At 42.0% G+C, this 15,835-nt stretch overlaps 1 long non-coding RNA gene across 1 annotated transcript; it reads right to left on the reverse strand.

The window, feature by feature from the left end:
* Positions 1–12,380: 12,380 nt before the first annotated feature.
* LOC149919943 (uncharacterized) lies at positions 12,381–13,796 on the reverse strand. Its single transcript, XR_016468816.1, has 3 exons — positions 13,510–13,796; positions 12,551–12,747; positions 12,381–12,447 (listed from the first exon to the last, which is right to left on the reverse strand). It is a non-coding gene; the product is annotated as an uncharacterized LOC149919943 (long non-coding RNA).
* Between the last annotated feature and the right edge of the window lie 2,039 nt (positions 13,797–15,835).

Below are 15,835 nucleotides of genomic sequence, written 5' to 3' on the forward strand. Positions count from 1 at the left end.
GACCCATCTGGATTCCTACCTGCGAAGGTAGGGTGCTTGCTTTAGCAGGAAGGTTGGACTCAATGATCTCTTGAGGTCCCTTCCAATTCTTGCAATTCTGTAATTCTGTGATTATCACTAACAGAGCTGCAGGGGACAATCAGGAGCCATTAACAACACGCATACAACCCAAACCCTCTGGGTTTGTCAGGTTTTGTTTTTACCTTTTCTCTCATCCTATGTTGTCACAAAGTACTTACAACAGACATGCCTTCTCTGCAAGCTCATGTAGTGTTGGAGATGCCCTGCTTCAAGCAGACACTGCACTACAGACGCTGCCAGCCTCAGTTATTGCATGTCTTGGTCTTTTGTTTGCAACAACCCAACACATCCTTCACTTACAAGGTCATGCCATGACAACAAGAACAGCTATTTTTGTTGGCTGCCTGTCTCCTGAAAGCACCTTTCTTCACCCAACTGTGTGAGGCAAGTCTGTTGTATGGAGTCAAGGGACTGCAAAATTTGTGCCTTGACACTTTCTCAGAGATGTGGGATGTCCTCAAGGGACAGGAGTGACCGTGGTCCAGCATGGCAGAGGGGCCACACAACAGTCACTGTGCTGCTGGAGCTGCGGGGCTTCCAACCAGATGTAGAAGGCCTAGTAGTAAAGTCAGCACTTCTGAGCCCTTAGAAACTCAGTTGACTCTTAAACTGCTCACAGTTGCCAGTATAGATGAGCTCTTCCACCCTGCTAGTGAGCCCTGCATCTCCAGATGTTAAAATAAGGCATGGAATAGTGTTTTCCACCTTACAGTGTTACAGTGTTTAGTGTTTAGTTTTATAATAGTGCTATTCCACCTCCACCTTATCTCTGGGTAGAACATCTCCCTGATAGGGCTGCTGCCACTCAGCTTGCCTTCTCCCATAATACTTTTTCCTTAGTTCCATACATCTGGGAAAGTGCCTGGAATGCAGGCACAGAGCAGACTGGGACCTCACTTGTCCCTCATTCCCACACGTGTGGTTGAAATGCAAGAGCAACTTCCTATCAGGCCTCTTTTACTGTAGTGTGCCATGGCCAGCCCTGTGGTGCATGTGGGCCTGCCTGGGTGGGAAGGGGATGCTTCAGGGACACAGGGCCTCGAGGCCCTGGGCTTGCAGGGCTGTTTACAAGGCCACAGAGGAACAAGAACAGCACCTGTCAGCTCCGCGTGCAAAAATAGAGGAACCAAAAGTTGTACCCAGATGAAGACATTGGGTGATAACTATGTGAACACAGATTTTTTCATCAAGTTACGAAATGCTTCCTGAACTGCTAGGAAGGAGTTGTAATGTTGCAGTACAGACTGTGAGCTGGATATTGCTGCTCAGCTGTTATAAAACAAGGAAAGTTGCAACATGCAACCACATTTACAAAGTGTAGGAGAAGGTTACATCATGGTATTGTAAATGTCCCTACTATTTTGGCTCTGACGGGCTTGCATGTCAGGAATAAGTGCTGGCTTCTTAAAGTAATCACGTATGTCAGCATTCAGAAGGCATTCAGCAGCATCACAAAGCAGAAGCTGCTTTTCATATTTTCAGTTTTTCTATTTGTGTTAAAACTGTTCTGTCTTGCCTCTTTCCTGTAATCTTGTTTCAAAACGCTTTCCCAACAGATTTGCTTTTTCCTTTCTTTGTTTGTGCCTCCCTTCTGCCAATTTTGCCTGAAATGAAAACTTGAAAACAGAACTTTACATACATTATGAATGAAGTGTTTTATCTGATTGAAAATAAGTGTTATATTTGGGGATGGGGAAACAACACTCAAAAACACAGTTTTATTTTTGGCGTTCTAAGCAAGGAATGTTGTATCTTTATTGACCTGTTATTTGAATAAATTGGGAGATCATGAAAACCAAGATAAGGTATTTTAGATGGTTTCCTTGCTGGAGATGGGGTGTATTTGCATGCAGTGCACAAAGCAGTTAAGTGTTACATTTTAAAATATATATTTATGTAATAAAATCACTTGCATCATTATGTCTTCATTTCTAATGCAATTCTCTTTTGTACTGATGGAAAAGACAAGCAAAAACAAGGCAGCGTAGCTCAGCCCATGAAAGTCCTGACAGCATATCCGTTCCTCAACTGAGTTCCTCTTTCTCATCTCTCCTAATATAATATTGGGCATTGTTAAAGGCTCCAAGTCTGGACAAGTCCTGAATTTCTATGGAGGAAAACAAACAAACACTGATAAACCTAATTTAGAGAAGCAGTCTGTTCTCTGGTTGTTTGTTTATTTAAAAGAAAACAAGCGGCTATGTAGCATTTCACAAGAAAATCTGAAGGGATAACAGGCAAGAGGATTTCAACTGTTTTTTTTTTTTCTTAGATCTGGCAAATGCTTTTTATCAGATTTAGTGAAACAGGTTTTGATTATTTTCTTAGTGTTGTTCTTTTATTTGTAAATTCAGATAGAAACATAAAGAAATCTAATTATTGTCCATGATTTTGATCATAGTATAAAAAATAATACTAACAGGAAAAATTATCTGGATTTGTATGCAAAGATGAGAGTAGATTCCCTGCTGCAACTGCAAACATTTTACTTGTTGTGCAAATTTTGAAAATTTATCAGCTTGGACACATATCCCATTCCTGACATGATACGCAGCTTGACCAAATGCACTTACTACTCAGAAAACACTTGTGAGATTAACTCCTCCCTGTTCTGGAAAATGTTGGAAACAAAGTCTGAAGATCTATGACAGCCCCATCTCCCCTGGGACTAGACTGGGACTGGACCTCCAGAGCTGGCAGTGCGTGCCTATTCAGGGGGAGCAAATGAGGCACCAACTGTGGTACAGTAGCCTACAAAGTCCAGAGTCTGGGAACACAATGACCTGCAGCTCCTGCTCACCCACTGGTTCTTATCTGACCAAGGGCTTTGACCTTCATACCTTGCTGGGAGTCCAGTAACAAAGAAGATAACTTCCTTAGATCTCTGCTTTGGGTTTCATGACTGCTCCAATTACTGACTTCCAAAACAACACTGAGGAGTAATTCCCACAGGCTACACAAGGCTACACTCCAAGAGTGGGCCTTAAAATGGGATTGAACTGCTGAAACTGTGCAATGCTGTCGTCTGGTAAATGGCAGCACGTGTGACCCAACATCTGCATTTCCGTAACTGAGCCTTCTAAGATGGTATTTGGTAACAGACTGCTTACGATGCTTGTAGCAGTCACTTTTTAGTGCTTTCTGCATTTCTCTCTAAGGAAGGAAGCAAACTTAGTGCAAAAGAGTCAGTCTCATGGAACATTTCTGAGACCTGATAGCCATCAAGGAAGATAACAGACAGAACAGATTATTGATACGGAGACATCTGGTAAGATGGAAGCAATAAACTGTGCATATTGAAACAGGTATGAAAACCATAAAGCCTGGGGCAAGAAAATATATAGGCTAGAGAGGAAGAAACTTTGATAATGATTATGTCTCTTTCAACCAGATGTGTATATCATCACAGTATGACATTTGACTGGAGAGCTAATACCATCTTTAAGTGTGTAGGGAGGAGAACACCAAAATTAAAAATAGAAAGCTGATTTGCCTTCTGAGTTTAAGGTTTCTAAAGCACCAAACTTCTTGTCTCACAAGACCACCAGTATCTTCAGGTCTTACAGTCCAAGAGTCAAGTCAGATCTTATTCCTCTACAGCCTGTTTCTGATTCAACCATTTCCTCAGTGTACTCTGGGAAGGCAATCAGTCTGATGGCTGGTTCATGGCATGTTCTCTTATTACTACACAGTGCTACAGCTTGAAGACATACTTTCTACATGATGAACTACTCTCCGTAAACATTTACACATATTCTTTTCTAATTCCTTTCCAGCCTTCCACCACTGTGCTCACTGCCAAACAGTTGGCAAAAGGTCCAACTGCTTCAGGAACTCCATTATCTGCCCTAGCAATGCTGCCATCTCTTGTCTCCCTGCCTTGCCCCCAGCCATGGTTAGCATTTGTACATGATGAAATGTAATGGTGTCCCTAGGCTCCCCAAGTATGGTGGCTAATTCTAAAGGGGGGTAGTTTGGAGAGCAATTCTGAATTGTGGTTCCTAACATGCATATTGCCCATGACCAAATGTGGTGAACAGGTGATGTTGTGTGCTAGTTACCCTTTTGGACTGCACAGACCACCCTTTGTATGTATCATGGCTGAGCCTTCCAGTTGGATCTAGTGGGGTACTGTTACATGGATATTCACAGCAAGACTTAGCAGGACCATTAAGGTACAAGGGGCTTCTGGTACAACAATTAAATGTAATAATTGTGTAAAAGTGTATCAGTTCTGCGCAGCTTTCTAGGAAAAACAAAAAGACAAACAAAAAAACAACAAGCTTTTAAACAGAAACTAGTATTTTCTTTGAAGAACTTCAAAAACTCAGTCTAACTTTCTTAGCAAAAAAAAAAAAAAGAGTAATGGGTCAATAGATGTGTCCTTGGAAAATGCAAATTAGGTGACAGTGAGGCTGATGAATATACAACAAGACTCAGTGTCTCAAAACTAAAGTCAGATATGAGTGAAGTACAAAAAATAAACACATTTCTCATAATGAAGGGAATTAACCAATGTAAAGCATCTCATGTGGTGTGCTAGATTCCTGATTTCTAGAAATGTCATCATCAACACACAGAAAGGGTTGTTGCTTTTTTTTTTTTTTTTTTTTTTTGCTGATGCACTTACGTTTACATGAACATCATTTCAAGGGAAATGCAGTTCAAGGAAATCCAAGAGGTGACATGATATTTCAGAGATCAGACGCTGTCAGAGATCAGGTTGGTCCCATAATCTCTCTCAGTGGGAAACCTCACAGTTCCTATCTTGTGCTGTGATTCTCTCTAAGCTTTAACCTTTTACAGAGTGGCAACGGAACAATTTTACAATCCTTCAACAGGAACTTGCACTTGGGGGACTGTGCAATAGAAAGAAAAGAAGAAATACCTCCTCATCCTTTCTTTTGCTGTCTTCTTCTTGTGCCCATTACAGCCTCTCTGATCTCTCTAAATTCTCCTTGCTTTGCTCACCAAATGAAGGCTTTAGTTTGGCATGCAATTTAATGGAGCTTTGTTTGTACAAATGCCTGGAAAGACTTTCTATAAACCATTTCTACCAAGCATTCAAAGTAATGCTCTAACATGCAGGCAGCCTCTCAGTGTTGCTCAACATCATTTGATGTGTCATTAAAGAGGCATTGCAGTTTAATCCTCATTCTTTCCATGCTCTCAAAAGAATGACATTTCAAGAAAAGGGGCAGGTTTTGTTTCTGGAAGTGGTTGTACTCTTTGGTTTCCTGCTGAGTGTCACGGCAGTCTCACAATTAACAGGTGCTATTTTGAGATTGTATAACTTTGCCTGCAGCACTGTATTTCTGTATTTTGGGTGTGCATCACACCGTATTAACTGCAGCACAACCATTGGACATGGGAATGCTTCTGACACTTCACAAATGTGAGAGCATGGGTGTATTCTCTTACCTTCTACACCCTGGCCGCAGTGGGGAGAAACAGCTAGAGATCAGTAGCCATTGCATGACCAGCTTAGAAACAAGCTGCATGACTTACACTTGTTACAGCCAATAATTTATTGTGGACAAAATGGGATAATGAAAGTAGTTAATTTTAAAAAAAAGAAAAAAAGAAAAAAAAAAGTAAAAAGGAAAAAAAAAAAAAGAAAAAAAAAAGAAAAAAAAAAAAAGAGATGCTTACAGGATTTGGCCTGCCAGTGCTGTACTCTACACTAGTGTCCAGTCTGAGACTAGCAGTATGGAGACAATAATTAAGATACGCAATCACAGATCAAGCCCTCTTTTTTCTGATAGTGGGAGGAAGAGACATACCATCATGGGTGGCATCTCCTGGGAGCATAGTTGCATGGACCTTCTGCTTGAAATTCATCCGGACAACACAGAGAAACCAGCAGAAGCCATGACACACATGTAGAAATGTTATCTGGTTTCATTCTTTCACCACTTTTCCAAGTTTGGGGCAGCAAGACACAGCAGGAGTATCTGAGCTGCACTCGAATCTGAATCCTATGTTAAAAGGGTGGGGAATGTTTTCTATCACAAGACTGAAGGATGCAGCCAAGTAATAAGATTTGGTGTCCCACGAAAATCCACTTTTCTCAGAAAATGTGTGTGTGTCTGAACACCTATGGCTTTGAATTGGGTATAGATCACCACTCTGATGCATCATTCATGGACAACTGTCAGCTAGGCATTCAAAAGGCTGAAAACCCCCTCAAGACAGGGAAATAGATTGTAATCAACTGTAGTTACAAAGATTAGACACACATTTTTTACAGATGTATCTGTCAGAGCAGTACACAACACACATCACAAGCTCTTCTAGTGGCAAAGATACGTTCAATTCAGAGGACAAGTTAAAAAAAAAAAAAAAAAAGCAGCATGTGGGTTGCATGGTCTGTTTCCTTTCAGTTAAGAATCACAAATCAAATGGATTACGAAGTCACAAATCCTTACAACAAAGCAAAGCAAAGCCATATTTGCCCATACTTTGAATTGCTTGTTTCAGAGCTCTTGACTTTGAAAATTATTGCAGCTCTGAATTGCTTGTTTCAGAGCTCTTGACTTTGAAAATTATTGCAGCTATTTGAGGGGGAACCTTTGTTCTTTTCTCTTGACCACAAATCCAAATGGTCCAGAGTGAGAAACTTGACTGAAATTCTGCTGAAGACAAATAAGTGATCATTTCAAGCCGTAGGACCAGAGTATTTCATCATGAAATAACATGCAACCCAACAGCCTAGGAGATGGGCCATCAATGTGATGTCTCAAGGAAAGTTACCTCTCATAAAATTGCTTAAACTGGCTTCAGTGTCTAAAGAGGAGAAACAAACAAAAAACAAACAACTGTACAGAAATCCTTTAGTGAGCAAGCCTCTTTTCTTTCACCATGTTCCTCATAAAGAGTGGAAATCTTTTACACCCACGAGGCACACTGTTCATCTTATGGAGGGTTATGGTGGCTTTCTTTTGACATAACCTAGTGATAACTCCTTTCTCACTGTGATACCTGAAAATGAAAGAACACACACACAAGGGACCTTTTTGTAAGTCTTCCCTCAGGTGAAACTAGACTGTGACTCACCATTCAGGTAGACAGTTCAGGTGGAACCCAAGAACACCTAAAGGGTCAATCAGTTATCAGAAACCAGAGTCATAAAAATACCGTGAACACTTTTGTCATTAAAATGAAACGGTAAGTCTTGCAAACCTTTCAGCAGCAACTACCCCTTGAGAAATCCAATCCAGCTTTAAGTAATGCCAGGCTAGGGAGTCTACCCCAGCTGGATTAGCTCCCCTGCCACTTTAGTCCGAGTACTTCCAAGAGGCATTGCATGCGCACAGAGGACAAAGCTGAAACTGCTCCAAGACTGCCTTAGAGTAGAACTACTCTTACAAAAAATCGTTACAAATGTCAAGCTGTGGGAAGTGAACTGAGGAGGAGGACAACAATAAGAGCTAATACTTTATGTTTCTCACGCGTGCAGTTGACATGAATAGCTATTACTAGGAGTTGCTTCCATATAGTGTGATGTGGCCATGCAGTTACAAATGTATGACTTTAGAGAGCATGTGGAGTTCTTTAGAAGTTATAACTTCAGAAGTAAAATAAATTCACACAGCTTCAAATTTATCTGTAAAAATAATGAAATTTGAAGAAGAGGAAGACCCTTTCCTTTTGAAGACTTCAATTTGTTGTACTTTCACAGACCCATGTGGAAGTGAAGATAAATGTTCTTGCATTTAGTGCTTTGTGAATTGCGTTGACACATGAGCTGGAGGCAAAACACAGTATGCAGTTTAGCTGAAGCAGTTGGACATAGATATGATACATAATCATTATGGGGCAGATCTTAAGTCCCAGTCAGGGAATCCTATGTTGCTTTTGGTTAATTTCTGTTTTGTCTTATAAAATGATGGCCATTAAACAGTACAGTTTACTGACCAAAGCAGGTGGTTCCGAACACTGAACCCTTCTGGCAGCTTGCCATAAAGTCATTGTGTAAAACTCTTGAATTTCCCAGTTGAAATCTCTTGATTTCAAGCAGTCCAAATGCTCTGGGTTGCCAGTAGGAAAGTATGACAGGAGGTCTGTGGACTGCTTAGTATGTTCTCATGGTACCACTTCCAATAAAACAATTTAGAAATAATAAGAAACTCTACTTAGAAAGTATTCAGGATTGGAAAGAAGTTGCCCCATACTGTTACTAAAAGCTGTCTTTGGACCTCACTCTTCTGATGGAGCAGAAGTATATGGTTTCTTTCATAAATTCAGTGAAGATAAGTTTGTATGTTCCTCTATCCACACTAATTTCCATAGCCATTTATTCCCTACAGGAATGAAGAGAGTACTTGCAGCCATCTACGTAAATAATTCTATATTAGACATACATATAGTCAAACTGGTTCTTTCTTAACCTCTGTGTTTATGAGTATCCAGCAGTATGATGGAAGAGTGAAGCAGTGGAATATTCCTCTTTTTTTAAAAAGAGTCTTGATAAATGAGATACCTTTGGGGGATATACTGGCCATAGGGAAATGACTAACAGAGAACAGCAACTCTCTTTGTAGGCCAAGGGAAGAGTGTTATTTCATAAAAGCACTCCAGTAATGCCAGGTATGCATACTGCAATGAGAGCACGGCAAGGAAAATCACACTCAGTGCAACCCATGAGAATACACATCACTAACAACCTGCCTTTCACACAGACTCTGTGAACTGTGGGTGTTTAACCCTTTTAGATGGATAAGCCAAATATGCCATCTTGTGATTCAATAGTATTCCTGTATCGGAAGCAGCCCAGGCAGCACTGATTATCTGTAAACATTTATGTAGTACATCACAAGAAGGATGAGCAAATGGCTTTGGAAATTTGATTTAAATTCTCCATACACTGCCCATCAGCTGAAAATTTAGTTCCTGTACTGGACACAAGATGCAACGTTACGACAAACCGAATGAATTTATGCATGATCAGGCCCTGCCACACAATCATTTACGCTGGTAAAATAGAAGACAACCTAAATTCAATGTTTGTCTAGCACTACACCCAAATAACTTTGGGGCATGACTTGGTAGAGCATTTCAGGGATCACTCCCAAAAGGTGCACTTGCACACAGCGACTTTGCTTTGGACAGTGAAGTAGTTTACCATCTTGTCTGATCTGTGTCTGCGGGTGTCAGCCCTTGGCAATGTTCCTGGTCATATTTCTTTTATCAGAACAGACCAAGTCAATGTTTCTCTTTCATTAAAACCATTTTGGAAGCAAGTTCAATTCTTTCATCCATTTGGCACTAATATCAAACATGGTATATCAAGTTGCCTTGAAAGAAGAAGAGTAGTTAAGACAAAAGTTTATGGCAACTGAGTTTGCACAGTTAATCCCTCAAGCAAAGCCAGCCTCATTCAATGTACTGCCAAAACACGATGTTTCCATGTTAGCCAAAAATGTGATTTGGCACTGAAATACACCAGCCTACAAGGTCCTACAGATGGGAAAACCTCTTCCCATGTTTTATTTTTTTAATCGAAATCAGACGTTTATTATTTAGCCATTGCAGAAGGGTATAGGAATGACTAAACACAATAACTTGATCTTTAACAAAAATAATAAGCACACCTCATAGCATTGAAAACAAAAAGATACATTGTATGCACTATGTACATACACATGTGCCACTTATATTCATATACTATATTTTATAGAATAAAATGCTATATGGTTATTTTAAATTCACTTAGGATGCCAAATCAAGACTCTCAAACCACATTCATATTGCATACGCCAAAGAAATCAGTAGGAATGACACATATGACATGAATGTAGACCTACACAAGGATTGCTAGAAGCACCTTTATAAATCATAGTGAGTACAATGGATTAACAGCTGGGAGAATTTTGGACTGAAGATTGCTGCATTTCTAAAGTGGAGGCACAACACCTCCAAGAGATGCTAGTTCCATAAACCACTGTGTTTGGACAAATTCAAAGTTCATATCACAAAGAGAGCTCCCTGAAGGTCACATTGTATCCTAACACCAAGTATCGGGAACAAAAGCACATGCAAAGATGTATATGAGAGAGATCAGCTTAAAGCAATTTTGGAAAATAAATCTACTGATGTCCTGGCAGAAGAGATGCAAACTTACCTGTGAAAATCTATTAGTTGGACCTACAGAATTGGTGCCGAGTATATAGTGTAAACACATCTACAGCAGTACATAGGCTTATAGTTAGGATGAAATTATCAAATGCTGTGTGAGATTTTAGTCCTGGGAAGGTTAGTCTCATCCTAATTATGATAAAAATCTCATAATTTTATCTTCAAAATAGTTTGTAAGGGTTAGAAAGTGAGAGAGAAAGAGGGGGGAGAGAGAGAGAGAGGGAGAAAGAAAAAGAAAAGAAAGGAAGAAAGAAAAGAAAGGAAGAAAGAAAAGAAAGAAAAGAAAGGGAAGAAAGGAGAAAGGAAGGAAGGAAGGAAGGAAGAAAGGAAGAAAGGAAGAGAGAGGGAAGAAAGGAAGGAAGGAAGAAAGGAAGGAAGGAAGGAAGGAAGGAAGGAAGGAAGGAAGGAAAGAAGGAAGGAAGGAAGGAAGGAAGGAAGGAAGGAAGGAAGGAAGGAAGGAAGGAAGGAAGGAAGGAAGGAAGGAAGGAAGGAAGGAAGGAAAAGAACTGAGAACTGAGACCCAGTTCCGGAAGAAAAAAAAAGAAAAAAAAAATATTTTTTTCCTGTCCTAAAGAATATATATATATATATATTTAGAGGAAACTGTAATAGAGCATGGTAGGCTCCTTTGAAGAGGGTGAGAGTAGGGACAAAGGAGGACATCCTGGTCCCTCATACCAGTGAAAGAAACTTATCCCCTCTCTTTTAGCTGGGACAAGGCACTGAGTTTCTCTCCAACCCCAGTCACATGAATGTCCTTCCAGACAAAGCTGCTGTTTGATCCCAGGTGACAGGGACAGGTTTAGTCTGGGCCCTTTGTTGGAATTTGAACTGTTGCCACCTTTGCGTCCCAACTCTGCAGCAGATAAACAATGTTTAGAACTTAATAGCTACCAATAACATTTTATTGTCTGCAAAGTGTATTCAGAAAAGATGTTTTTGAGTGAATATAATCTTCACAGGAAAAGCAAGCCCCATCCGGTAATTATCTCTGACAGTTAAATCAGCCTTTAACTAACTTGAAAGTGATAGATTCTGGCAAATCAGGAACAAGCCTTTGCAAGCGAAGTCTCCTCTGGAGCACGTGGAATCTGTTTTTTCCCTCTAAGAACAGCAGCAGTCCTACTCCACGTTCCCTGGGGACTCAAAACATAACTGAAAGCGATCCGCAGAAGCAGCATATGTGTAAGGAGAGGATTGGCTGAGCCTTTGCCAGCCTATCTGTTCAGCTATGCTCCTCAAGATCGCTAAAACCTGACAGAACTTGTTTCCAACTACTAATAACATCCAGAGGGTTTGGGTTTTGTTGTTGTTGCTGTTTTGTTTTTGTTTTTATGGAGCGGAAGGAGGGTGGGCATGCAAAAGCCCAGCACGGAAGACATTCAGGGTTAATGTCCTGCAAGGCAGCCTCAAGCACCTTAGATAGTCTTCTTTCCCCTACTGTGCCCCTGGAAACCAACGTAGCTCTCCAGGCAGCCCACTCAAAACCAGCCTGGAGTTGTGCTACTGTCTTGTGCCTGCCTTGGCCAAGATTAGCTCTCTCCCAGCTGCCTGATACTGGCATAGGCAATGAAGGAGGGAATGCTCTGTGTGCAGTATTTTCTGGGGGTTCACCAAAGAGCTACACAAGCAACCAAAGAGCCACTCTGGGGCCACCTGGGGCAGTAGGGGACATACAAAGGACAGCAGCGAGAGTCGGATATCTTTACAAGGCTGCAGTTATTGAAGTAGCACCTACTTACAGATGCATACAATATAAGCAAGGGTGTGTCAGCTTTTACAATACTCTCTGGATTTCATAAACCCATTTTATGACTTGACTCAGAAGTGAGGCTTAGCACCCTAGGTCCTGATCCCTGGATGAATTAGGGACAGTGAGCAGCCTTGTCCTTGGAGTGGAAGGAGGGGTAGGGAGCACCAAATGTGCCGGCTCTCCACTCCCCTGTCTGAACAAGCAAAGGTTTCAGTGCTTTGCTGTACCTCCCAGGACTTCCATGTTGGGCAATGGTGCAGCAATTAGTAACGCCGATAAGGCTGTTGAGGTGTTGAGAACATCATGGAAAGGAGTAAAAAGGCTGCCCAAGCCAGCATTTAGTAATGCTGCCTGGTGGATGACCTCATTTTACAATTGGACATCAGTAGCCATCCCTAGGACTTCAGTTTTTTTCTGTGTTTATTCACAGGTTGGAAAAGGCTTTAAACACAATTGGGAAGGATGTGGACAGGATTCTGGCAGAAAGAAAAAGAGTAAGAATGAGGCAAAACTGAACTGTTTCCAAGAGAGGGAGAAAGAGGGGAGGAAAAACCCCAAACCCACAGCCTGTCAAAGTACCATGCCAGCAGCCAGCTGCTTGCTTTCATCCTGATGGAGCGAGCTCTTGTGGGTGCAGCTCCTGGCTGGCTGCCCAGCCACGTAGGAGGTGTTCTCTGTAGGAAAGTTCAGGGCTGCCAGATGAGCCGTATCACCTGCCGGGGGAACTTTGTCCTTCCAGTCTGCAAACTGCTCACCTCCTTTAAGCAAGTATGGCCCTTATAAAGCAGAAAGTGGGAAGCTGTCAATGTTGGTCACTATCACAGGGGGTGATCATAGAATCACAGAATCACAGATTTGTAGGAGCTGGAGAGGACATCTAGAGACCATTGAGACCAACCCCCTACTAAAGCAGGCTCCCTACAGCAGTCGCATAGGAAAGTGTCAAAATGGGTCTTAAATATCTCCAGAGAAGGAGATCACACCACCTCCCTGGGCAGCCTGTTCCAGTTACTCTGTTACTCTCACAGTAAAGTTCTTCTTTGTGTTAGTATGGAATTTTCCAGCCTCTTCCCATTGCCCCTTGTCCTGTCACTACTCGTCACCGAACAATCTACCCCCATCAGCTTGACTCCCACACTTTAGATATTTATAAACAGTGATGAGATCCTCTCTCAGCCTTCTCTTCTCCAGACTGAACAGTCCCAGGTCTCTCAACCTTTCCTCCTATGCTCCCAGCCCCTCATCATCTTCGTCGCCCTCCACTGGATTCTCTCTAAAAGATCTCTGTTTTTTGGGTTTTGTTTTTTGTTGTCTTTTTTTTTTTTTTTAATATGAGAAGCCCAGGATTGGGCGCCCCAGATGTGGCCTCTCCAAGGCAGAGTAGAAGGGGAGGACTACCTCCCCTGACCTGCTGATGTTAACTTCAATTCAGGAGTGGAGAACAGAGGTGCCCCAGGATGCACAGGAGGGCTTGGGGCAAGCTCAGGGGTGACCAGGGGTCAGAATGTGACCGTAGGAGGCCTGCAGGTCTACCAGACCTGCTCTTCTCTTGGCCTACTGTGGCGCAGAATCTTCAGTTTTTGTTCAGTGCATTTCACACTGTTCATGTTGATGGCGCAATGCCAGCAGATCACAGACTTGGTGGCTGTACCACCACAGAGCAGCTTGTAGCGGGGTGAGCATGAGGAGGAAATGTCCCGTCACGCCTGCTGCAAATGAAACTGAACTATGCTCCTCCTGGCCATGCCAAGGTACAGAGGAGAAGCACGGCCTGTGCGTTTTCAGGTGCTGAAGGAGGTGGAAACTGTGACCTAGGATGTTCTGCTCCTGTCATGGGACTGCACCACGTCACAGAGACTGCGTCACCTGACTCATTTATCTCCTGTGATCCACTCCCTCACTGCTACACAAGCGCTCACCCCTCTTTACACACTGCTGAAGGAAAATTTTCTCTGCAAGACAGTGCAGTATTTTCAGCTGACTAAGCACTCTGCAATTGTTAAATCCAAGGCCAGGCTGTGCAAATTACATGGTGGCTTCATCAAAATAACTATTCACAGCTAGGAAGGCACTGGGTTAGGAAAGACTTCCATTCCCTGCAGCTGACGGAGGTCGCATTGCACAGCAACACAGTGCCATGTGTGGCCCTGGCCTCACACTGCACATCAGAACACACACTAGAGCTCTTCAGATGTCCAAGCAATTTATTCTCACATAGTTCCTGCTGGATGCCTATCTCAGAGATGGTCACAGCCCTGGGACAAGTTAGAAGGGATGACGTGGCTCTATGTGAGGCCTCCCAGTCCATGTCATAGGCATGGGATGCATTGGTACCCTCTCACATCAACTCTTAATAACATTCCATGTCTCTTTCCCCATGATTTTTGCAGAAGTCAGCTCCAGCTCCCTTGTATAAAGCAAGCAGATGTCTCTCAGTACTTCATCCTGAATATGATTGATGTTTTATAATCCTCAGCACTCTCAGCACTTGTAATGTCAACAAAACCAAAGACATCTGCCATGAAACAAAGCTAGAATGAAAGGCCTCAAACAATTGCACTGAACACTCACCCCATGGCCCCTGAATGCAGCACCAAGCACCATCCTGTCTCCCCTCATGGGTCAACATGCAGCATCAACTTGCTACCCAAAACCCTTAATGAATACCTGGAAGACTGCCTTGAAATAACCTCTAGATCAATTGTCAACACATCAAAGATGTGTTATTTGACAATTTATTTGGAATCTTTTAAAAACAGGCCCTGGAAAGGAAAATTGCTACTGACTGAGACTCTGGTATTGCTCCTTAAAACTAAAGAGACACATAGGAACAATACAGTACAATAGGATAATACAGGTTCTGGGGGGAGGGAAGCTGAGTTTCTTTGCAAACACATCAAGACTTCACTGGGGATATATTGCCACTTGGTCAAAATAGCTGTTTCCTCCATCTTCTTCTTCCACATACTTGGGGATGAGCTATTTAAATCATCAAATCACAGAATATCACAGGTTGGAAGGGACCTGTAAGGATCATTGAGTCCAAATCCTGGCTCCACAGGAGACAACTCAAAAATCAGACCATATATCTGAAAGCTTTGCCACTTCTTGAACTATGCACAATTTCAGTATTATGGCTCTACCAAAGACTCGTACATGTAAGTTAGAGTAAATTCCCATAAGTATCTAGATTTTTGGAACTGACAACCAAGCAGCTGATTGCCAGGGCTATGCTAAAAACCAGTAGCCACCTTTTGCTCCCATCTACTGCTGAGTTCCTAATTCCTTAAGCTCCAGATAATAAGCCCTGGCCCTGATTTTCAAAAGTGCTCATAAAAGTCCAAGGGAAGCCTGACATCTTCTTCTAGCTGTTGTAATGCACTTAACAAAAACCTCTCATTAAAAAATTAATTAAAAAAAGTCTTGGCCTGTGTATCTCCACTGCCTACAATTGTTTGCCAGTTCTCTTCAGCTGCCTTCCTGGGAACACTTAATGACAGTTTGCTTTGCTCTACATGCACAGGTAATATATTATCCTTGTGCCACCACTTGCTTTGAGTGTTCTTCATGACTGGAGGCATTTTTTTTCCTTCTTGCTTTTGATCTCACCAAGACTGTTATTCTTGTAGTAGCAAAGCTATTTGTCCTTTTAAGCAAGCATGTGGTAATCCACAAAATTCATGATTCATAATGAAATTGGCTTCAATCTGCAGGAGTTTAATGGCTGTCCCAACCCAGTACAACTGGCAATTTTGGCACTGAGCAGCTGCAACCTCTCCTTCAAGTAATAACATCTAAAGTGCTGGACAACTGGCTAGTTGATGATAACTAGCATAAAACATGATATATGGCATAGCTCTGGGT

The sequence above is a fragment of the Phasianus colchicus genome, chromosome 1, assembly GCF_987193195.1.
Source record: "Phasianus colchicus chromosome 1, bPhaCol1.hap1.1, whole genome shotgun sequence".
Taxonomy (NCBI): domain Eukaryota; kingdom Metazoa; phylum Chordata; class Aves; order Galliformes; family Phasianidae; genus Phasianus; species Phasianus colchicus.